The sequence below is a fragment of the Procambarus clarkii genome, chromosome 22, assembly GCF_040958095.1.
Source record: "Procambarus clarkii isolate CNS0578487 chromosome 22, FALCON_Pclarkii_2.0, whole genome shotgun sequence".
NCBI lineage: Eukaryota > Metazoa > Arthropoda > Malacostraca > Decapoda > Cambaridae > Procambarus > Procambarus clarkii.
This window is the reverse complement of record NC_091171.1, coordinates 1066903-1091902: the sequence shown is the minus strand read 5'-3', so window position 1 is coordinate 1091902 and position 25000 is coordinate 1066903.

Genomic DNA, 25000 nt, shown 5'->3' with positions numbered 1-25000 from the left:
ATTATATACCACATATGTCAGACCAATCTTGGAGTATGCGGCTCCAGCATGGAGTCCATATCTAGTGAAGCATAAAACTAAACTGGAAAAAGTTCAAAGGTTTGCCACCAGACTAGTACCCGAGCTGAGAGGTATGAGCTACGAGGAGAGACTACGGGAATTGAACCTAACTTCGTTGGAAGACAGAAGAGTTAGGGGGGACATGATCAACACATTCAAGATTCTCAAGGGAATCGACAGGGTTGATAAAGAGAGGCTATTTAACACTAGGGGCCACATGTGGAAACTGAGTGCCCAAATGAACCACAGAGATATTAGAAAAAACTTTTTTAGTGTCAGAGTGCTTGACAAATGGAATGCATTAGGCAGTAATGTGGAGAAGGCTGACTCCATACACAGTTTCAAGTGTAGATATGATAGAGCACAATAGGCTCAAGAACCTGTACACCTGTTGATTGACGGTTGAGAGGCGGGACCACAGAGCCAGAGCTCAACCCCCGCAAGCACAACTAGGTGAGTACACACAAACACACACAAACACGCACGCACACGCACGCACACACACACACACACACACACACACACTCAAACACACAAACCTACACACACACACACACACACACACAGGAAGCAACCCGTAACAGCTGTTTAAATCCCAGGTACCTATTTACTGCTAGGTAACAGGGGCAACAGGGTGAAACAAACTGCCAAATTTCGTTTCTGCCATCACCGGAGGATCGAACACGGACGCTAGGATTACGAGTCGAGAGCGCTGTCTACTCAGCTGTCAGGCCCCGTAGTGCGTGTATTCGTCAAAAACATAATTTGCGAGAGGTTAAGGGAAAGGAATGATGCTTCCTGGGTTGGAGGGTTGGTGTGGGGTTAGTCACTTAGTGGCCTTGGACCTGTGGGGGAGGTCGGGTGGGCGGGGGGTTGCCAGTTATGATTTTAATGAATGAATTTGTTAAGATAGGGTATTTATGTAAACGACGCTGTGAAGAGATAGTAACAAAAGTGTTCCTGACTGATGTGAGGTAGTGTGTCATTGACTTGTATGTTAGAAAAATTAATGCATACATGAAAATTACCTGTTCTTTGAAAAGTTTTCTTTGTAAAATAAGTACAAGTTATTTTGTAAACAAAATATGATTATTTTTCTTTAATAAACACACATGAGCACAAATGGTCCTCGTGAGTCAGAGAGATTGAGAGCGAACTAAAAATAGTAACAAAAAATGAGACAATGGTGGGATACTATGTAATTCAAACATAAACCTGTTAACCATGTAAATTACAGTACCACTAATCACGGGTACACGTACATATGTCAATCAATTTACATAAATAAACATTCACTAATATGTTCCCTCAACAACGGACACAGATAATTACCGTACACGTGTCAGTCCAATTGCAGGTACACATAGACACACAGCTGCACTTGTCTGTCGCTCCTGACAATAGTAAACATGTAACAAAAAATGTAACAATGATGGGACACTATGTCATTCACACGTACACACGCTAACATTATAAATTACAGTAACACTAAACACGCGTACACGTATATATGTCAATCAATTTAGATAAAAAAAACATTCACTAATATGTTCCTTTTAAAATTAACACACAGATAATTACCGTACACATGTCAGTCCAATTGCAGGTACACATAGACACACATAGCTGCACTTGTCTGTCGCTCCTGATAATAGTATACATAGGTATACACACAAAACAGTCCTTTATCAACTAATGTGTGTGTGTGTGTGTGTGTGTGTGTGTGTGTGTGTGTGTGTGTGTGTGTGTGAGTATTTACTCCTTGTATTTACTATTTGTGTCTACAAAATTGAGTTATTAGCTCTTGGACCCCGCCTCTCAAACATATGTATTTTTCATTTTTTATATCTACTACATTTATTTTTCACTAACACACACACACAGGTACACAAAGAATGACAAAGAGGCGTGTGAAGAACTCAACAAAAGGTTCCAGGAGGTCTTTACAATAGAACACGGAGAAGTCACTTCGCTAGGAGAGGTGGCAGCAAACCAGGTGACCTTGGAAAGGTTCGAAATTACAAGAGATGAGGTCAAGAAACATCTATTGGAGCTGGATGTGAGAAAAGCTATTGGGCCGGATGGAATCTCACCATGGGTATTGAAAGAGTGTGCAGGAGCACTTTGCTTGCCACTCTCCATAGTGTATAGTAGGTCACTGGAAATGGGAGACCTACCAGAAATATGGAAGACTGCTAATGTAGTACCAATACTTAAAAAGGGTGACAGACAAGAGGCACTGAACTACAGGCCAGTGTCCTTAACTTGTATACCATGCAAGGTGATGGAGAAGATTGTGAGAAAAAACCTAGTAACACATCTGGAGAGAAGAGACTTCGTTACAACCCATCAACATGTGTTCAGGGAGGGTAAATCATGCCTTACAGGCTTGATAGAATTCTACGATCAGGTGACAAAGATAAGGCAAGAAAGAGAAGAATTGGCGGACTGCGTTTTTTTGGACTGTCGGAAAGCCTTTGACACAGTACCCTATAAAAGGTTGATGCATAAGCTGGAGAGACAGGCAGGAGTAACTAGTAGGGCGCTCCAGTGGATAAGGGAGTACCTAAGCAATAGGAAGCAGAGAGTAATAGTGAGGGGTGAGACCTCAGAATGGCGTGAAGTCACCAGTGGAGTCCCACAGGGCTCTGTGCTTGGACCTAACCTGTTTCTGATATACGTAAATGATCTCCCAGAGGGCATAAACTCATTCCTCTCAATGTTTGCTGACGACGCCAAAATTATGAGAAGGATTAGGACAGAGGAGGACAGCTTGAGGCTTCAAGAAGACCTGGACAAGCTGCAGGAATGGTCGAACAAATGGCTGTTAGAGTTTAACCCAAGCAAATGTAATGTAATGAAGATAGGGGTAGGAAGCAGGAGACCAGATACAAGGTATCACTTGGGAGATGAAATACTTCAAGAGTCAGAGAGAGAGAAAGACCTGGGGGTTGATATCACGCCAGACCTCTCCCCTGAAGCTCATATCAAAAGGATAACATCAGCAGCATATACCAGGTTGGCTAAATAAGAACGGCCTTTAGAAACTTGTGTAAGGAATCTTTCAGAACATTATATACCACATATGTCAGACCAATCTTGGAGTATGCGGCTCCAGCATGGAGTCCATATCTAGTCAAGCATAAAACTAAACTGGAAAAAGTTCAAAGGTTTGCCACCAGACTAGTACCCGAGCTGAGAGGTATGAGCTACGAGGAGAGACTACGGGAATTGAACCTAACTTCGTTGGAAGACAGAAGAGTTAGGGGGGACATGATCAACACATTCAAGATTCTCAAGGGAATCGACAGGGTTGATAAAGAGAGGCTATTTAACACTAGGGGCCACATGTGGAAACTGAGTGCCCAAATGAACCACAGAGATATTAGAAAAAACTTTTTTAGTGTCAGAGTGCTTGACAAATGGAATGCATTAGGCAGTAATGTGGAGAAGGCTGACTCCATACACAGTTTCAAGTGTAGATATGATAGAGCACAATAGGCTCAAGAACCTGTACACCTGTTGATTGACGGTTGAGAGGCGGGACCACAGAGCCAGAGCTCAACCCCAGCAAGCACAACTAGGTGAGTACACACAAACACACACAAACACGCACGCACACGCACGCACACACACACACACACACACACACACTCAAACACACAAACCTACACACACACACACACACACACACACACACACACACACACAGGAAGCAACCCGTAACAGCATGTTTAAATCCCAGGTACCTATTTACTGCTAGGTAACAGGGGCAACAGGGTGAAACAAACTGCCAAATTTCGTTTCTGCCATCACCGGAGGATCGAACACGGACGCTAGGATTACGAGTCGAGAGCGCTGTCAGGCCCCGTAGTGCGTGTATTCGTCAAAAACATAATTTGCGAGAGGTTAAGGGAAAGGAATGATGCTTCCTGGGTTGGAGGGTTGGTGTGGGGTTAGTCACTTAGTGGCCTTTGACCTGTGGGGTAGGTCGGGTGGGCGGGGGGTTGCCAGTTATGATTTTAATGAATGAATTTGTTAAGATAGGGTATTTATGTAAAAGACGCTAGTGAAGAGATAGTAACAAAAGTGTTCCTGACTGATGTGAGGTAGTGTGTCATTGACTTGTATGTTAGAAAAATTAATGCATACATGAAAATTACCTGTTCTTTGAAAAGGTTTCTTTGTAAAATAAGTACAAGTTATTTTGTAAACAAAATATGATTATTTTTCTTTAATAAACACACATGAGCACAAATGGTCCTCGTGAGTCAGAGAGATTGAGAGCGAACTAAAAATAGTAACAAAAAATGAGACAATGATGGGATACTATGTAATTCAAACATAAACCTGTTAACCATGTAAATTACAGTACCACTAATCACGGGTACACGTACATATGTCAATCAATTTACATAAATAATCATTCACTAATATGTTCCCTCAACAACGGACACAGATAATTACCGTACACATGTCAGTCCAATTGCAGGTACACATAGACACACATAGCTGCACTTGTGTGTCGCTCCTGATAATAGTATACATAGGTATACACATAAAACAGTCCTTTATCAACTAATGTGTGTGTGTGTGTGTGTGTGTGTGTGTTGTGTGTGTGTGTGTGTGTGTGTGTGTGTGTGTGTGTGTGTGTGTGTGTATTTACTCCTTGTATTTACTATTTGTGTCTACAAAAATGAGTTATTAGCTCTTGGACCCCGCCTCTCAAACATATGTATTTTTCATTTTTTATATCTACTATATTTATTTTTCACTAACACACACACACAGGTACACAAAGAATGACAAAGAGGCGTGTGAAGAACTCAACAAAAGGTTCCAGGAGGTCTTTACAATAGAACACGGAGAAGTCACTTCGCTAGGAGAGGTGGCAGCAAACCAGGTGACCTTGGAAAGGTTCGAAATTACAAGAGATGAGGTCAAGAAACATCTATTGGAGCTGGATGTGAGAAAAGCTGTTGGGCCGGATGGAATCTCACCATGGGTATTGAAAGAGTGTGCAGGAGCACTTTGCTTCCCACTCTCCATAGTGTATAGTAGGTCACTGGAAATGGGAGACCTACCAGAAATATGGAAGACTGCTAATGTAGTACCAATACTTAAAAAGGGTGACAGACAAGAGGCACTGAACTACAGGCCAGTGTCCTTAACTTGTATACCATGCAAGGTGATGGAGAAGATTGTGAGAAAAAACCTAGTAACACATCTGGAGAGAAGAGACTTCGTTACAACCCATCAACATGTGTTCAGGGAGGGTAAATCATGCCTTACAGGCTTGATAGAATTCTACGATCAGGTGACAAAGATAAGGCAAGAAAGAGAAGAATTGGCGGACTGCGTTTTTTTGGACTGTCGGAAAGCCTTTGACACAGTACCCTATAAAAGGTTGATGCATAAGCTGGAGAGACAGGCAGGAGTAACTAGTAGGGCGCTCCAGTGGATAAGGGAGTACCTAAGCAATAGGAAGCAGAGAGTAATAGTGAGGGGTGAGACCTCAGAATGGCGTGAAGTCACCAGTGGAGTCCCACAGGGCTCTGTGCTTGGACCTAACCTGTTTCTGATATACGTAAATGATCTCCCAGAGGGCATAAACTCATTCCTCTCAATGTTTGCTGACGACGCCAAAATTATGAGAAGGATTAGGACAGAGGAGGACAGCTTGAGGCTTCAAGAAGACCTGGACAAGCTGCAGGAATGGTCGAACAAATGGCTGTTAGAGTTTAACCCAAGCAAATGTAATGTAATGAAGATAGGGGTAGGAAGCAGGAGACCAGATACAAGGTATCACTTGGGAGATGAAATACTTCAAGAGTCAGAGAGAGAGAAAGACCTGGGGGTTGATATCACGCCAGACCTCTCCCCTGAAGCTCATATCAAAAGGATAACATCAGCAGCATATACCAGGTTGGCTAAATAAGAACGGCCTTTAGAAACTTGTGTAAGGAATCTTTCAGAACATTATATACCACATATGTCAGACCAATCTTGGAGTATGCGGCTCCAGCATGGAGTCCATATCTAGTCAAGCATAAAACTAAACTGGAAAAAGTTCAAAGGTTTGCCACCAGACTAGTACCCGAGCTGAGAGGTATGAGCTACGAGGAGAGACTACGGGAATTGAACCTAACTTCGTTGGAAGACAGAAGAGTTAGGGGGGACATGATCAACACATTCAAGATTCTCAAGGGAATCGACAGGGTTGATAAAGAGAGGCTATTTAACACTAGGGGCCACATGTGGAAACTGAGTGCCCAAATGAACCACAGAGATATTAGAAAAAACTTTTTTAGTGTCAGAGTGCTTGACAAATGGAATGCATTAGGCAGTAATGTGGAGAAGGCTGACTCCATACACAGTTTCAAGTGTAGATATGATAGAGCACAATAGGCTCAAGAACCTGTACACCTGTTGATTGACGGTTGAGAGGCGGGACCACAGAGCCAGAGCTCAACCCCCGCAAGCACAACTAGGTGAGTACACACAAACACACACAAACACGCACGCACACGCACGCACACACACACACACACACACACACACACTCAAACACACAAACCTACACACACACACACACACACACACACACACACACACACAGGAAGCAACCCGTAACAGCTGTTTAAATCCCAGGTACCTATTTACTGCTAGGTAACAGGGGCAACAGGGTGAAACAAACTGCCAAATTTCGTTTCTGCCATCACCGGAGGATCGAACACGGACGCTAGGATTACGAGTCGAGAGCGCTGTCTACTCAGCTGTCAGGCCCCGTAGTGCGTGTATTCGTCAAAAACATAATTTGCGAGAGGTTAAGGGAAAGGAATGATGCTTCCTGGGTTGGAGGGTTGGTGTGGGGTTAGTCACTTAGTGGCCTTTGACCTGTGGGGGAGGTCGGGTGGGCGGGGGGTTGCCAGTTATGATTTTAATGAATGAATTTGTTAAGATAGGGTATTTATGTAAAAGACGCTGTGAAGAGATAGTAACAAAAGTGTTCCTGACTGATGTGAGGTAGTGTGTCATTGACTTGTATGTTAGAAAAATTAATGCATACATGAAAATTACCTGTTCTTTGAAAAGGTTTCTTTGTAAAATAAGTACAAGTTATTTTGTAAACAAAATATGATTATTTTTCTTTAATAAACACACATGAGCACAAATGGTCCTCGTGAGTCAGAGAGATTGAGAGCGAACTAAAAATAGTAACAAAAAATGAGACAATGATGGGATACTATGTAATTCAAACATAAACCTGTTAACCATGTAAATTACAGTACCACTAATCACGGGTACACGTACATATGTCAATCAATTTACATAAATAATCATTCACTAATATGTTCCCTCAACAACGGACACAGATAATTACCGTACACATGTCAGTCCAATTGCAGGTACACATAGACACACATAGCTGCACTTGTCTGTCGCTCCTGATAATAGTATACATAGGTATACACACAAAACAGTCCTTTATCAACTAATGTGTGTGTGTGTGTGTGTGTGTGTGTGTGTGTGTGTGTGTGTGTGTGTATTTACTCCTTGTATTTACTATTTGTGTCTACAAAAATGAGTTATTAGCTCTTGGACCCCGCCTCTCAAACATATGTATTTTTCATTTTTTATATCTACTACATTTATTTTTCACTAACACACACACACAGGTACACAAAGAATGACAAAGAGGCGTGTGAAGAACTCAACAAAAGGTTCCAGGAGGTCTTTACAATAGAACACGGAGAAGTCACTTCGCTAGGAGAGGTGGCAGCAAACCAGGTGACCTTGGAAAGGTTCGAAATTACAAGAGATGAGGTCAAGAAACATCTATTGGAGCTGGATGTGAGAAAAGCTGTTGGGCCGGATGGAATCTCACCATGGGTATTGAAAGAGTGTGCAGGAGCACTTTGCTTGCCACTCTCCATAGTGTATAGTAGGTCACTGGAAATGGGAGACCTACCAGAAATATGGAAGACTGCTAATGTAGTACCAATACTTAAAAAGGGTGACAGACAAGAGGCACTGAACTACAGGCCAGTGTCCTTAACTTGTATACCATGCAAGGTGATGGAGAAGATTGTGAGAAAAAACCTAGTAACACATCTGGAGAGAAGAGACTTCGTTACAACCCATCAACATGTGTTCAGGGAGGGTAAATCATGCCTTACAGGCTTGATAGAATTCTACGATCAGGTGACAAAGATAAGGCAAGAAAGAGAAGAATTGGCGGACTGCGTTTTTTTGGACTGTCGGAAAGCCTTTGACACAGTACCCTATAAAAGGTTGATGCATAAGCTGGAGAGACAGGCAGGAGTAACTAGTAGGGCGCTCCAGTGGATAAGGGAGTACCTAAGCAATAGGAAGCAGAGAGTAATAGTGAGGGGTGAGACCTCAGAATGGCGTGAAGTCACCAGTGGAGTCCCACAGGGCTCTGTGCTTGGACCTAACCTGTTTCTGATATACGTAAATGATCTCCCAGAGGGCATAAACTCATTCCTCTCAATGTTTGCTGACGACGCCAAAATTATGAGAAGGATTAGGACAGAGGAGGACAGCTTGAGGCTTCAAGAAGACCTGGACAAGCTGCAGGAATGGTCGAACAAATGGCTGTTAGAGTTTAACCCAAGCAAATGTAATGTAATGAAGATAGGGGTAGGAAGCAGGAGACCAGATACAAGGTATCACTTGGGAGATGAAATACTTCAAGAGTCAGAGAGAGAGAAAGACCTGGGGGTTGATATCACGCCAGACCTCTCCCCTGAAGCTCATATCAAAAGGATAACATCAGCAGCATATACCAGGTTGGCTAAATAAGAACGGCCTTTAGAAACTTGTGTAAGGAATCTTTCAGAACATTATATACCACATATGTCAGACCAATCTTGGAGTATGCGGCTCCAGCATGGAGTCCATATCTAGTCAAGCATAAAACTAAACTGGAAAAAGTTCAAAGGTTTGCCACCAGACTAGTACCCGAGCTGAGAGGTATGAGCTACGAGGAGAGACTACGGGAATTGAACCTAACTTCGTTGGAAGACAGAAGAGTTAGGGGGGACATGATCAACACATTCAAGATTCTCAAGGGAATCGACAGGGTTGATAAAGAGAGGCTATTTAACACTAGGGGCCACATGTGGAAACTGAGTGCCCAAATGAACCACAGAGATATTAGAAAAAACTTTTTTAGTGTCAGAGTGCTTGACAAATGGAATGCATTAGGCAGTAATGTGGAGAAGGCTGACTCCATACACAGTTTCAAGTGTAGATATGATAGAGCACAATAGGCTCAAGAACCTGTACACCTGTTGATTGACGGTTGAGAGGCGGGACCACAGAGCTAGAGCTCAACCCCCGCAAGCACAACTAGGTGAGTACACACAAACACACACAAACACGCACGCACACGCACGCACACACACACACACACACACACACTCAAACACACAAACCTACACACACACACACACACACACACACACACACACACACACACACACACACAGGAAGCAACCCGTAACAGCTGTTTAAATCCCAGGTACCTATTTACTGCTAGGTAACAGGGGCAACAGGGTGAAACAAACTGCCAAATTTCGTTTCTGCCATCACCGGAGGATCGAACACGGACGCTAGGATTACGAGTCGAGAGCGCTGTCTACTCAGCTGTCAGGCCCCGTAGTGCGTGTATTCGTCAAAAACATAATTTGCGAGAGGTTAAGGGAAAGGAATGATGCTTCCTGGGTTGGAGGGTTGGTGTGGGGTTAGTCACTTAGTGGCCTTTGACCTGTGGGGGAGGTCGGGTGGGCGGGGGGTTGCCAGTTATGATTTTAATGAATGAATTTGTTAAGATAGGGTATTTATGTAAAAGACGCTGTGAAGAGATAGTAACAAAAGTGTTCCTGACTGATGTGAGGTAGTGTGTCATTGACTTGTATGTTAGAAAAATTAATGCATACATGAAAATTACCTGTTCTTTGAAAAGGTTTCTTTGTAAAATAAGTACAAGTTATTTTGTAAACAAAATATGATTATTTTTCTTTAATAAACACACATGAGCACAAATGGTCCTCGTGAGTCAGAGAGATTGAGAGCGAACTAAAAATAGTAACAAAAAATGAGACAATGATGGGATACTATGTAATTCAAACATAAACCTGTTAACCATGTAAATTACAGTACCACTAATCACGGGTACACGTACATATGTCAATCAATTTACATAAATAATCATTCACTAATATGTTCCCTCAACAACGGACACAGATAATTACCGTACACATGTCAGTCCAATTGCAGGTACACATAGACACACATAGCTGCACTTGTCTGTCGCTCCTGATAATAGTATACATAGGTATACACACAAAACAGTCCTTTATCAACTAATGTGTGTGTGTGTGTGTGTGTGTGTGTGTGTGTGTGTGTGTGTGTGTGTATTTACTCCTTGTATTTACTATTTGTGTCTACAAAAATGAGTTATTAGCTCTTGGACCCCGCCTCTCAAACATATGTATTTTTCATTTTTTATATCTACTACATTTATTTTTCACTAACACACACACACAGGTACACAAAGAATGACAAAGAGGCGTGTGAAGAACTCAACAAAAGGTTCCAGGAGGTCTTTACAATAGAACACGGAGAAGTCACTTCGCTAGGAGAGGTGGCAGCAAACCAGGTGACCTTGGAAAGGTTCGAAATTACAAGAGATGAGGTCAAGAAACATCTATTGGAGCTGGATGTGAGAAAAGCTGTTGGGCCGGATGGAATCTCACCATGGGTATTGAAAGAGTGTGCAGGAGCACTTTGCTTCCCACTCTCCATAGTGTATAGTAGGTCACTGGAAATGGGAGACCTACCAGAAATATGGAAGACTGCTAATGTAGTACCAATACTTAAAAAGGGTGACAGACAAGAGGCACTGAACTACAGGCCAGTGTCCTTAACTTGTATACCATGCAAGGTGATGGAGAAGATTGTGAGAAAAAACCTAGTAACACATCTGGAGAGAAGAGACTTCGTTACAACCCATCAACATGTGTTCAGGGAGGGTAAATCATGCCTTACAGGCTTGATAGAATTCTACGATCAGGTGACAAAGATAAGGCAAGAAAGAGAAGAATTGGCGGACTGCGTTTTTTTGGACTGTCGGAAAGCCTTTGACACAGTACCCTATAAAAGGTTGATGCATAAGCTGGAGAGACAGGCAGGAGTAACTAGTAGGGCGCTCCAGTGGATAAGGGAGTACCTAAGCAATAGGAAGCAGAGAGTAATAGTGAGGGGTGAGACCTCAGAATGGCGTGAAGTCACCAGTGGAGTCCCACAGGGCTCTGTGCTTGGACCTAACCTGTTTCTGATATACGTAAATGATCTCCCAGAGGGCATAAACTCATTCCTCTCAATGTTTGCTGACGACGCCAAAATTATGAGAAGGATTAGGACAGAGGAGGACAGCTTGAGGCTTCAAGAAGACCTGGACAAGCTGCAGGAATGGTCGAACAAATGGCTGTTAGAGTTTAACCCAAGCAAATGTAATGTAATGAAGATAGGGGTAGGAAGCAGGAGACCAGATACAAGGTATCACTTGGGAGATGAAATACTTCAAGAGTCAGAGAGAGAGAAAGACCTGGGGGTTGATATCACGCCAGACCTCTCCCCTGAAGCTCATATCAAAAGGATAACATCAGCAGCATATACCAGGTTGGCTAAATAAGAACGGCCTTTAGAAACTTGTGTAAGGAATCTTTCAGAACATTATATACCACATATGTCAGACCAATCTTGGAGTATGCGGCTCCAGCATGGAGTCCATATCTAGTCAAGCATAAAACTAAACTGGAAAAAGTTCAAAGGTTTGCCACCAGACTAGTACCCGAGCTGAGAGGTATGAGCTACGAGGAGAGACTACGGGAATTGAACCTAACTTCGTTGGAAGACAGAAGAGTTAGGGGGGACATGATCAACACATTCAAGATTCTCAAGGGAATCGACAGGGTTGATAAAGAGAGGCTATTTAACACTAGGGGCCACATGTGGAAACTGAGTGCCCAAATGAACCACAGAGATATTAGAAAAAACTTTTTTAGTGTCAGAGTGCTTGACAAATGGAATGCATTAGGCAGTAATGTGGAGAAGGCTGACTCCATACACAGTTTCAAGTGTAGATATGATAGAGCACAATAGGCTCAAGAACCTGTACACCTGTTGATTGACGGTTGAGAGGCGGGACCACAGAGCCAGAGCTCAACCCCCGCAAGCACAACTAGGTGAGTACACACAAACACACACAAACACGCACGCACACGCACGCACACACACACACACACACACACACACACACTCAAACACACAAACCTACACACACACACACACACACACACACACACACACACACAGGAAGCAACCCGTAACAGCTGTTTAAATCCCAGGTACCTATTTACTGCTAGGTAACAGGGGCAACAGGGTGAAACAAACTGCCAAATTTCGTTTCTGCCATCACCGGAGGATCGAACACGGACGCTAGGATTACGAGTCGAGAGCGCTGTCTACTCAGCTGTCAGGCCCCGTAGTGCGTGTATTCGTCAAAAACATAATTTGCGAGAGGTTAAGGGAAAGGAATGATGCTTCCTGGGTTGGAGGGTTGGTGTGGGGTTAGTCACTTAGTGGCCTTTGACCTGTGGGGGAGGTCGGGTGGGCGGGGGGTTGCCAGTTATGATTTTAATGAATGAATTTGTTAAGATAGGGTATTTATGTAAAAGACGCTGTGAAGAGATAGTAACAAAAGTGTTCCTGACTGATGTGAGGTAGTGTGTCATTGACTTGTATGTTAGAAAAATTAATGCATACATGAAAATTACCTGTTCTTTGAAAAGGTTTCTTTGTAAAATAAGTACAAGTTATTTTGTAAACAAAATATGATTATTTTTCTTTAATAAACACACATGAGCACAAATGGTCCTCGTGAGTCAGAGAGATTGAGAGCGAACTAAAAATAGTAACAAAAAATGAGACAATGATGGGATACTATGTAATTCAAACATAAACCTGTTAACCATGTAAATTACAGTACCACTAATCACGGGTACACGTACATATGTCAATCAATTTACATAAATAATCATTCACTAATATGTTCCCTCAACAACGGACACAGATAATTACCGTACACATGTCAGTCCAATTGCAGGTACACATAGACACACATAGCTGCACTTGTCTGTCGCTCCTGATAATAGTATACATAGGTATACACACAAAACAGTCCTTTATCAACTAATGTGTGTGTGTGTGTGTGTGTGTGTGTGTGTGTGTGTGTGTGTGTGTGTGTGTGTGTATTTACTCCTTGTATTTACTATTTGTGTCTACAAAAATGAGTTATTAGCTCTTGGACCCCGCCTCTCAAACATATGTATTTTTCATTTTTTATATCTACTACATTTATTTTTCACTAACACACACACACAGGTACACAAAGAATGACAAAGAGGCGTGTGAAGAACTCAACAAAAGGTTCCAGGAGGTCTTTACAATAGAACACGGAGAAGTCACTTCGCTAGGAGAGGTGGCAGCAAACCAGGTGACCTTGGAAAGGTTCGAAATTACAAGAGATGAGGTCAAGAAACATCTATTGGAGCTGGATGTGAGAAAAGCTGTTGGGCCGGATGGAATCTCACCATGGGTATTGAAAGAGTGTGCAGGAGCACTTTGCTTGCCACTCTCCATAGTGTATAGTAGGTCACTGGAAATGGGAGACCTACCAGAAATATGGAAGACTGCTAATGTAGTACCAATACTTAAAAAGGGTGACAGACAAGAGGCACTGAACTACAGGCCAGTGTCCTTAACTTGTATACCATGCAAGGTGATGGAGAAGATTGTGAGAAAAAACCTAGTAACACATCTGGAGAGAAGAGACTTCGTTACAACCCATCAACATGTGTTCAGGGAGGGTAAATCATGCCTTACAGGCTTGATAGAATTCTACGATCAGGTGACAAAGATAAGGCAAGAAAGAGAAGAATTGGCGGACTGCGTTTTTTTGGACTGTCGGAAAGCCTTTGACACAGTACCCTATAAAAGGTTGATGCATAAGCTGGAGAGACAGGCAGGAGTAACTAGTAGGGCGCTCCAGTGGATAAGGGAGTACCTAAGCAATAGGAAGCAGAGAGTAATAGTGAGGGGTGAGACCTCAGAATGGCGTGAAGTCACCAGTGGAGTCCCACAGGGCTCTGTGCTTGGACCTAACCTGTTTCTGATATACGTAAATGATCTCCCAGAGGGCATAAACTCATTCCTCTCAATGTTTGCTGACGACGCCAAAATTATGAGAAGGATTAGGACAGAGGAGGACAGCTTGAGGCTTCAAGAAGACCTGGACAAGCTGCAGGAATGGTCGAACAAATGGCTGTTAGAGTTTAACCCAAGCAAATGTAATGTAATGAAGATAGGGGTAGGAAGCAGGAGACCAGATACAAGGTATCACTTGGGAGATGAAATACTTCAAGAGTCAGAGAGAGAGAAAGACCTGGGGGTTGATATCACGCCAGACCTCTCCCCTGAAGCTCATATCAAAAGGATAACATCAGCAGCATATACCAGGTTGGCTAAATAAGAACGGCCTTTAGAAACTTGTGTAAGGAATCTTTCAGAACATTATATACCACATATGTCAGACCAATCTTGGAGTATGCGGCTCCAGCATGGAGTCCATATCTAGTCAAGCATAAAACTAAACTGGAAAAAGTTCAAAGGTTTGCCACCAGACTAGTACCCGAGCTGAGAGGTATGAGCTACGAGGAGAGACTACGGGAATTGAACCTAACTTCGTTGGAAGACAGAAGAGTTAGGGGGGACATGATCAACACATTCAAGATTCTCAAGGGAATCGACAGGGTTGATAAAGAGAGGCTATTTAACACTAGGGGCCACATGTGGAAACTGAGTGCCCAAATGAACCACAGAGATATTAGAAAAAACTTTTTTAGTGTCAGAGTGCTTGACAAATGGAATGCATTAGGCAGTAATGTGGAGAAGGCTGACTCCATACACAGTTTCAAGTGTAGATATGATAGAGCACAATAGGCTCAAGAACCTGTACACCTGTTGATTGACGGTTGAGAGGCGGGACCACAGAGCCAGAGCTCAACCCCCGCAAGCACAACTAGGTGAGTACACACAAACACACACAAACACGCACGCACACGCACGCACACACACACACACACACACACACACACACTCAAACACACAAACCTACACACACACACACACACACACACACACACACACACACACACAGGAAGCAACCCGTAACAGCTGTTTAAATCCCAGGTACCTATTTACTGCTAGGTAACAGGGGCAACAGGGTGAAACAAACTGCCAAATTTCGTTTCTGCCATCACCGGAGGATCGAACACGGACGCTAGGATTACGAGTCGAGAGCGCTGTCTACTCAGCTGTCAGGCCCCGTAGTGCGTGTATTCGTCAAAAACATAATTTGCGAGAGGTTAAGGGAAAGGAATGATGCTTCCTGGGTTGGAGGGTTGGTGTGGGGTTAGTCACTTAGTGGCCTTTGACCTGTGGGGGAGGTCGGGTGGGCGGGGGGTTGCCAGTTATGATTTTAATGAATGAATTTGTTAAGATAGGGTATTTATGTAAAAGACGCTGTGAAGAGATAGTAACAAAAGTGTTCCTGACTGATGTGAGGTAGTGTGTCATTGACTTGTATGTTAGAAAAATTAATGCATACATGAAAATTACCTGTTCTTTGAAAAGGTTTCTTTGTAAAATAAGTACAAGTTATTTTGTAAACAAAATATGATTATTTTTCTTTAATAAACACACATGAGCACAAATGGTCCTCGTGAGTCAGAGAGATTGAGAGCGAACTAAAAATAGTAACAAAAAATGAGACAATGATGGGATACTATGTAATTCAAACATAAACCTGTTAACCATGTAAATTACAGTACCACTAATCACGGGTACACGTACATATGTCAATCAATTTACATAAATAATCATTCACTAATATGTTCCCTCAACAACGGACACAGATAATTACCGTACACATGTCAGTCCAATTGCAGGTACACATAGACACACATAGCTGCACTTGTCTGTCGCTCCTGATAATAGTATACATAGGTATACACACAAAACAGTCCTTTATCAACTAATGTGTGTGTGTGTGTGTGTGTGTGTGTGTGTGTGTGTGTGTGTGTGTGTGTATTTACTCCTTGTATTTACTATTTGTGTCTACAAAAATGAGTTATTAGCTCTTGGACCCCGCCTCTCAAACATATGTATTTTTCATTTTTTATATCTACTACATTTATTTTTCACTAACACACACACACAGGTACACAAAGAATGACAAAGAGGCGTGTGAAGAACTCAACAAAAGGTTCCAGGAGGTCTTTACAATAGAACACGGAGAAGTCACTTCGCTAGGAGAGGTGGCAGCAAACCAGGTGACCTTGGAAAGGTTCGAAATTACAAGAGATGAGGTCAAGAAACATCTATTGGAGCTGGATGTGAGAAAAGCTGTTGGGCCGGATGGAATCTCACCATGGGTATTGAAAGAGTGTGCAGGAGCACTTTGCTTGCCACTCTCCATAGTGTATAGTAGGTCACTGGAAATGGGAGACCTACCAGAAATATGGAAGACTGCTAATGTAGTACCAATACTTAAAAAGGGTGACAGACAAGAGGCACTGAACTACAGGCCAGTGTCCTTAACTTGTATACCATGCAAGGTGATGGAGAAGATTGTGAGAAAAAACCTAGTAACACATCTGGAGAGAAGAGACTTCGTTACAACCCATCAACATGTGTTCAGGGAGGGTAAATCATGCCTTACAGGCTTGATAGAATTCTACGATCAGGTGACAAAGATAAGGCAAGAAAGAGAAGAATTGGCGGACTGCGTTTTTTTGGACTGTCGGAAAGCCTTTGACACAGTACCCTATAAAAGGTTGATGCATAAGCTGGAGAGACAGGCAGGAGTAACTAGTAGGGCGCTCCAGTGGATAAGGGAGTACCTAAGCAATAGGAAGCAGAGAGTAATAGTGAGGGGTGAGACCTCAGAATGGCGTGAAGTCACCAGTGGAGTCCCACAGGGCTCTGTGCTTGGACCTAACCTGTTTCTGATATACGTAAATGATCTCCCAGAGGGCATAAACTCATTCCTCTCAATGTTTGCTGACGACGCCAAAATTATGAGAAGGATTAGGACAGAGGAGGACAGCTTGAGGCTTCAAGAAGACCTGGACAAGCTGCAGGAATGGTCGAACAAATGGCTGTTAGAGTTTAACCCAAGCAAATGTAATGTAATGAAGATAGGGGTAGGAAGCAGGAGACCAGATACAAGGTATCACTTGGGAGATGAAATACTTCAAGAGTCAGAGAGAGAGAAAGACCTGGGGGTTGATATCACGCCAGACCTCTCCCCTGAAGCTCATATCAAAAGGATAACATCAGCAGCATATACCAGGTTGGCTAAATAAGAACGGCCTTTAGAAACTTGTGTAAGGAATCTTTCAGAACATTATATACCACATATGTCAGACCAATCTTGGAGTATGCGGCTCCAGCATGGAGTCCATATCTAGTCAAGCATAAAACTAAACTGGAAAAAGTTCAAAGGTTTGCCACCAGACTAGTACCCGAGCTGAGAGGTATGAGCTACGAGGAGAGACTACGGGAATTGAACCTAACTTCGTTGGAAGACAGAAGAGTTAGGGGGGACATGATCAACACATTCAAGATTCTCAAGGGAATCGACAGGGTTGATAAAGAGAGGCTATTTAACACTAGGGGCCACATGTGGAAACTGAGTGCCCAAATGAACCACAGAGATATTAGAAAAAACTTTTTTAGTGTCAGAGTGCTTGACAAATGGAATGCATTAGGCAGTAATGTGGAGAAGGCTGACTCCATACACAGTTTCAAGTGTAGATATGATAGAGCACAATAGGCTCAAGAACCTGTACACCTGTTGATTGACGGTTGAGAGGCGGGACCACAGAGCCAGAGCTCAACCCCCGCAAGCACAACTAGGTGAGTACACACAAACACACACAAACACGCACGCACACGCACGCACACACACACACACACACACACACACACTCAAACACACAAACCTACACACACACACACACACACACACACACACACACACACACACAGGAAGCAACCCGTAACAGCTGTTTAAATCCCAGGTACCTATTTACTGCTAGGTAACAGGGGCAACAGGGTGAAACAAACTGCCAAATTTCGTTTCTGCCATCACCGGAGGATCGAACACGGACGCTAGGATTACGAGTCGAGAGCGCTGTCTACTCAGCTGTCAGGCCCCGTAGTGCGTGTATTCGTCAAAAACATAATTTGCGAGAGGTTAAGGGAAAGGAATGATGCTTCCTGGGTTGGAGGGTTGGTGTGGGGTTAGTCACTTAGTGGCCTTTGACCTGTGGGGGAGGTCGGGTGGGCGGGGGGTTGCCAGTTATGATTTTAATGAATGAATTTGTTAAGATAGGGTATTTATGTAAAAGACGCTGTGAAGAGATAGTAACAAAAGTGTTCCTGACTGATGTGAGGTAGTGTGTCATTGACTTGTATGTTAGAAAAATTAATGCATACATGAAAATTACCTGTTCTTTGAAAAGGTTTCTTTGTAAAATAAGTACAAGTTATTTTGTAAACAAAATATGATTATTTTTCTTTAATAAACACACATGAGCACAAATGGTCCTCGTGAGTCAGAGAGATTGAGAGCGAACTAAAAATAGTAACAAAAAATGAGACAATGATGGGATACTATGTAATTCAAACATAAACCTGTTAACCATGTAAATTACAGTACCACTAATCACGGGTACACGTACATATGTCAATCAATTTACATAAATAATCATTCACTAATATGTTCCCTCAACAACGGACACAGATAATTACCGTACACATGTCAGTCCAATTGCAGGTACACATAGACACACATAGCTGCACTTGTCTGTCGCTCCTGATAATAGTATACATAGGTATACACACAAAACAGTCCTTTATCAACTAATGTGTGTGTGTGTGTGTGTGTGTGTGTGTGTGTGTGTGTGTGTGTGTGTGTATTTACTCCTTGTATTTACTATTTGTGTCTACAAAAATGAGTTATTAGCTCTTGGACCCCGCCTCTCAAACATATGTATTTTTCATTTTTTATATCTACTACATTTATTTTTCACTAACACACACACACAGGTACACAAAGAATGACAAAGAGGCGTGTGAAGAACTCAACAAAAGGTTCCAGGAGGTCTTTACAATAGAACACGGAGAAGTCACTTCGCTAGGAGAGGTGGCAGCAAACCAGGTGACCTTGGAAAGGTTCGAAATTACAAGAGATGAGGTCAAGAAACATCTATTGGAGCTGGATGTGAGAAAAGCTGTTGGGCCGGATGGAATCTCACCATGGGTATTGAAAGAGTGTGCAGGAGCACTTTGCTTGCCACTCTCCATAGTGTATAGTAGGTCACTGGAAATGGGAGACCTACCAGAAATATGGAAGACTGCTAATGTAGTACCAATACTTAAAAAGGGTGACAGACAAGAGGCACTGAACTACAGGCCAGTGTCCTTAACTTGTATACCATGCAAGGTGATGGAGAAGATTGTGAGAAAAAACCTAGTAACACATCTGGAGAGAAGAGACTTCGTTACAACCCATCAACATGTGTTCAGGGAGGGTAAATCATGCCTTACAGGCTTGATAGAATTCTACGATCAGGTGACAAAGATAAGGCAAGAAAGAGAAGAATTGGCGGACTGCGTTTTTTTGGACTGTCGGAAAGCCTTTGACACAGTACCCTATAAAAGGTTGATGCATAAGCTGGAGAGACAGGCAGGAGTAACTAGTAGGGCGCTCCAGTGGATAAGGGAGTACCTAAGCAATAGGAAGCAGAGAGTAATAGTGAGGGGTGAGACCTCAGAATGGCGTGAAGTCACCAGTGGAGTCCCACAGGGCTCTGTGCTTGGACCTAACCTGTTTCTGATATACGTAAATGATCTCCCAGAGGGCATAAACTCATTCCTCTCAATGTTTGCTGACGACGCCAAAATTATGAGAAGGATTAGGACAGAGGAGGACAGCTTGAGGCTTCAAGAAGACCTGGACAAGCTGCAGGAATGGTCGAACAAATGGCTGTTAGAGTTTAACCCAAGCAAATGTAATGTAATGAAGATAGGGGTAGGAAGCAGGAGACCAGATACAAGGTATCACTTGGGAGATGAAATACTTCAAGAGTCAGAGAGAGAGAAAGACCTGGGGGTTGATATCACGCCAGACCTCTCCCCTGAAGCTCATATCAAAAGGATAACATCAGCAGCATATACCAGGTTGGCTAAATAAGAACGGCCTTTAGAAACTTGTGTAAGGAATCTTTCAGAACATTATATACCACATATGTCAGACCAATCTTGGAGTATGCGGCTCCAGCATGGAGTCCATATCTAGTCAAGCATAAAACTAAACTGGAAAAAGTTCAAAGGTTTGCCACCAGACTAGTACCCGAGCTGAGAGGTATGAGCTACGAGGAGAGACTACGGGAATTGAACCTAACTTCGTTGGAAGACAGAAGAGTTAGGGGGGACATGATCAACACATTCAAGATTCTCAAGGGAATCGACAGGGTTGATAAAGAGAGGCTATTTAACACTAGGGGCCACATGTGGAAACTGAGTGCCCAAATGAACCACAGAGATATTAGAAAAAACTTTTTTAGTGTCAGAGTGCTTGACAAATGGAATGCATTAGGCAGTAATGTGGAGAAGGCTGACTCCATACACAGTTTCAAGTGTAGATATGATAGAGCACAATAGGCTCAAGAACCTGTACACCTGTTGATTGACGGTTGAGAGGCGGGACCACAGAGCCAGAGCTCAACCCCCGCAAGCACAACTAGGTGAGTACACACAAACACACACAAACACGCACGCACACGCACGCACACACACACACACACACACACACACTCAAACACACAAACCTACACACACACACACACACACACACACACACACACACACACACACAGGAAGCAACCCGTAACAGCTGTTTAAATCCCAGGTACCTATTTACTGCTAGGTAACAGGGGCAACAGGGTGAAACAAACTGCCAAATTTCGTTTCTGCCATCACCGGAGGATCGAACACGGACGCTAGGATTACGAGTCGAGAGCGCTGTCTACTCAGCTGTCAGGCCCCGTAGTGCGTGTATTCGTCAAAAACATAATTTGCGAGAGGTTAAGGGAAAGGAATGATGCTTCCTGGGTTGGAGGGTTGGTGTGGGGTTAGTCACTTAGTGGCCTTTGACCTGTGGGGGAGGTCGGGTGGGCGGGGGGTTGCCAGTTATGATTTTAATGAATGAATTTGTTAAGATAGGGTATTTATGTAAAAGACGCTGTGAAGAGATAGTAACAAAAGTGTTCCTGACTGATGTGAGGTAGTGTGTCATTGACTTGTATGTTAGAAAAATTAATGCATACATGAAAATTACCTGTTCTTTGAAAAGGTTTCTTTGTAAAATAAGTACAAGTTATTTTGTAAACAAAATATGATTATTTTTCTTTAATAAACACACATGAGCACAAATGGTCCTCGTGAGTCAGAGAGATTGAGAGCGAACTAAAAATAGTAACAAAAAATGAGACAATGATGGGATACTATGTAATTCAAACATAAACCTGTTAACCATGTAAATTACAGTACCACTAATCACGGGTACACGTACATATGTCAATCAATTTACATAAATAATCATTCACTAATATGTTCCCTCAACAACGGACACAGATAATTACCGTACACATGTCAGTCCAATTGCAGGTACACATAGACACACATAGCTGCACTTGTCTGTCGCTCCTGATAATAGTATACATAGGTATACACACAAAACAGTCCTTTATCAACTAATGTGTGTGTGTGTGTGTGTGTGTGTGTGTGTGTGTGTGTGTGTGTGTGTGTGTATTTACTCCTTGTATTTACTATTTGTGTCTACAAAAATGAGTTATTAGCTCTTGGACCCCGCCTCTCAAACATATGTATTTTTCATTTTTTATATCTACTACATTTATTTTTCACTAACACACACACACAGGTACACAAAGAATGACAAAGAGGCGTGTGAAGAACTCAACAAAAGGTTCCAGGAGGTCTTTACAATAGAACACGGAGAAGTCACTTCGCTAGGAGAGGTGGCAGCAAACCAGGTGACCTTGGAAAGGTTCGAAATTACAAGAGATGAGGTCAAGAAACATCTATTGGAGCTGGATGTGAGAAAAGCTGTTGGGCCGGATGGAATCTCACCATGGGTATTGAAAGAGTGTGCAGGAGCACTTTGCTTGCCACTCTCCATAGTGTATAGTAGGTCACTGGAAATGGGAGACCTACCAGAAATATGGAAGACTGCTAATGTAGTACCAATACTTAAAAAGGGTGACAGACAAGAGGCACTGAACTACAGGCCAGTGTCCTTAACTTGTATACCATGCAAGGTGATGGAGAAGATTGTGAGAAAAAACCTAGTAACACATCTGGAGAGAAGAGACTTCGTTACAACCCATCAACATGTGTTCAGGGAGGGTAAATCATGCCTTACAGGCTTGATAGAATTCTACGATCAGGTGACAAAGATAAGGCAAGAAAGAGAAGAATTGGCGGACTGCGTTTTTTTGGACTGTCGGAAAGCCTTTGACACAGTACCCTATAAAAGGTTGATGCATAAGCTGGAGAGACAGGCAGGAGTAACTAGTAGGGCGCTCCAGTGGATAAGGGAGTACCTAAGCAATAGGAAGCAGAGAGTAATAGTGAGGGGTGAGACCTCAGAATGGCGTGAAGTCACCAGTGGAGTCCCACAGGGCTCTGTGCTTGGACCTAACCTGTTTCTGATATACGTAAATGATCTCCCAGAGGGCATAAACTCATTCCTCTCAATGTTTGCTGACGACGCCAAAATTATGAGAAGGATTAGGACAGAGGAGGACAGCTTGAGGCTTCAAGAAGACCTGGACAAGCTGCAGGAATGGTCGAACAAATGGCTGTTAGAGTTTAACCCAAGCAAATGTAATGTAATGAAGATAGGGGTAGGAAGCAGGAGACCAGATACAAGGTATCACTTGGGAGATGAAATACTTCAAGAGTCAGAGAGAGAGAAAGACCTGGGGGTTGATATCACGCCAGACCTCTCCCCTGAAGCTCATATCAAAAGGATAACATCAGCAGCATATACCAGGTTGGCTAAATAAGAACGGCCTTTAGAAACTTGTGTAAGGAATCTTTCAGAACATTATATACCACATATGTCAGACCAATCTTGGAGTATGCGGCTCCAGCATGGAGTCCATATCTAGTCAAGCATAAAACTAAACTGGAAAAAGTTCAAAGGTTTGCCACCAGACTAGTACCCGAGCTGAGAGGTATGAGCTACGAGGAGAGACTACGGGAATTGAACCTAACTTCGTTGGAAGACAGAAGAGTTAGGGGGGACATGATCAACACATTCAAGATTCTCAAGGGAATCGACAGGGTTGATAAAGAGAGGCTATTTAACACTAGGGGCCACATGTGGAAACTGAGTGCCCAAATGAACCACAGAGATATTAGAAAAAACTTTTTTAGTGTCAGAGTGCTTGACAAATGGAATGCATTAGGCAGTAATGTGGAGAAGGCTGACTCCATACACAGTTTCAAGTGTAGATATGATAGAGCACAATAGGCTCAAGAACCTGTACACCTGTTGATTGACGGTTGAGAGGCGGGACCACAGAGCCAGAGCTCAACCCCCGCAAGCACAACTAGGTGAGTACACACAAACACACACAAACACGCACGCACACGCACGCACACACACACACACACACACACACACACTCAAACACACAAACCTACACACACACACACACACACACACACACACACACACACACACACAGGAAGCAACCCGTAACAGCTGTTTAAATCCCAGGTACCTATTTACTGCTAGGTAACAGGGGCAACAGGGTGAAACAAACTGCCAAATTTCGTTTCTGCCATCACCGGAGGATCGAACACGGACGCTAGGATTACGAGTCGAGAGCGCTGTCTACTCAGCTGTCAGGCCCCGTAGTGCGTGTATTCGTCAAAAACATAATTTGCGAGAGGTTAAGGGAAAGGAATGATGCTTCCTGGGTTGGAGGGTTGGTGTGGGGTTAGTCACTTAGTGGCCTTTGACCTGTGGGGGAGGTCGGGTGGGCGGGGGGTTGCCAGTTATGATTTTAATGAATGAATTTGTTAAGATAGGGTATTTATGTAAAAGACGCTGTGAAGAGATAGTAACAAAAGTGTTCCTGACTGATGTGAGGTAGTGTGTCATTGACTTGTATGTTAGAAAAATTAATGCATACATGAAAATTACCTGTTCTTTGAAAAGGTTTCTTTGTAAAATAAGTACAAGTTATTTTGTAAACAAAATATGATTATTTTTCTTTAATAAACACACATGAGCACAAATGGTCCTCGTGAGTCAGAGAGATTGAGAGCGAACTAAAAATAGTAACAAAAAATGAGACAATGATGGGATACTATGTAATTCAAACATAAACCTGTTAACCATGTAAATTACAGTACCACTAATCACGGGTACACGTACATATGTCAATCAATTTACATAAATAATCATTCACTAATATGTTCCCTCAACAACGGACACAGATAATTACCGTACACATGTCAGTCCAATTGCAGGTACACATAGACACACATAGCTGCACTTGTCTGTCGCTCCTGATAATAGTATACATAGGTATACACACAAAACAGTCCTTTATCAACTAATGTGTGTGTGTGTGTGTGTGTGTGTGTGTGTGTGTGTGTGTGTGTGTGTGTGTGTATTTTACTCCTT